The sequence below is a fragment of the Aplysia californica genome, unplaced genomic scaffold (assembly GCF_000002075.1).
Source record: "Aplysia californica isolate F4 #8 unplaced genomic scaffold, AplCal3.0 scaffold00415, whole genome shotgun sequence".
Lineage (NCBI taxonomy): Eukaryota > Metazoa > Mollusca > Gastropoda > Aplysiida > Aplysiidae > Aplysia > Aplysia californica.
The window spans coordinates 702,071-703,336 of NW_004797685.1; positions in this window are offsets into that span (position 1 = coordinate 702,071).

Consider the following 1,266-nt stretch of genomic DNA (forward strand, 5'->3'; position numbering starts at 1 on the left):
GGTGCCGTCCGCCACTGTGGCCGTGACGTCATCCGGCGTGTCCCCGTCCGTCTGCTCGTCGTCTGTCTCCACCACCGACGTCAGCTGGTCAGGCTGTTTGGCCGCTGCGCCGCCGACGCCGCCGCTGCCGCCGCGCATCTCTTCCTCCATTGCCAGCTCCCGGGCCGCTTCCTTTTCCGTCCTGTGTTGGTTCGGTAGTTTGTTTCATTGCGCATTTTTGTTCGTTATGTGGGTTTTTTTTTTTTTAATAGTTTTTTTTTTCTTCCGTATTTGTTTGTTTACTTGTTTGAGTATGTGTTTGTTCCTTTGTTAGTATAGATTATAATTGTTTATGTGTTTGTTCCTTTGTTTGAGTTGTTTTTATAATCGTTTGAGTGTTTGCTTATTATCTGTTTATGTGTTCGTGTATGTGTTTGTTATTTTGTTTGTGTATATTACAATTGTCTTTTTGTTTCCTGAATTATCTGTTTCTTTGTTTATGTATGTGTTTGTTCTTTTGTTTGTTCCTTTGTTTGTGTATATTACAGTTGTTCATGTGTTGGATGATTATCTGTTTAATTGTTTGTTTATGTGTATGTTTATTTGATTGTTTCATTTGCCTGCTTTTATATTTTTGGATACTTTGTTCAGTCGTTTGTTTAAGTGTGTGTTTATTTGTTTGTCTATTCATTTATTTATTTGTGTGTTCATCTGTTTGTGTATGTCTTGTTTCTGTTTATTTTTATGTGTATTTGACAGAACAGATATTATTTATGTGTTTATTCGTTTGTTTATGTGTGGGCTTGTCCGTTTGATTGTTCGTTTGTCTATTTATCGGTCTTTTTATTTTCAAGTACAAACATATTGTGTTTACTGGTGGGACAGAGAAGCGCCCAGAGCGAACTGAAGCCCCAGCGGGCAGCAAGCTTGACAGACAGGCGGGAGACAATGGTTCCATTCCCAAGTTGGTCATTTTTGACAAGTAAGTCTGACCGCAAGGCGGGCGGCCCCGGTTCCAATCCTTACAAGTGGTTTGTAACTAATTTGCATGCAAGCCTGGTCTTCCTGTTGGTTCGGTCATATCGAAGACGAACCATTCAAAGTTTCACATTTGAATTAATTGCAGAATGTTGAAAGAAGGCCTAAAACCCACACCAAAGCCGAAAGGAGTGAGAAATTATGTCAAAGTGCGCTATTTAGTAGTGATGATGATGATAGTAACAACAACAACAACACCAACAACAATAACAATAACAGCAACAATAACAACATTAATAATAATAATAA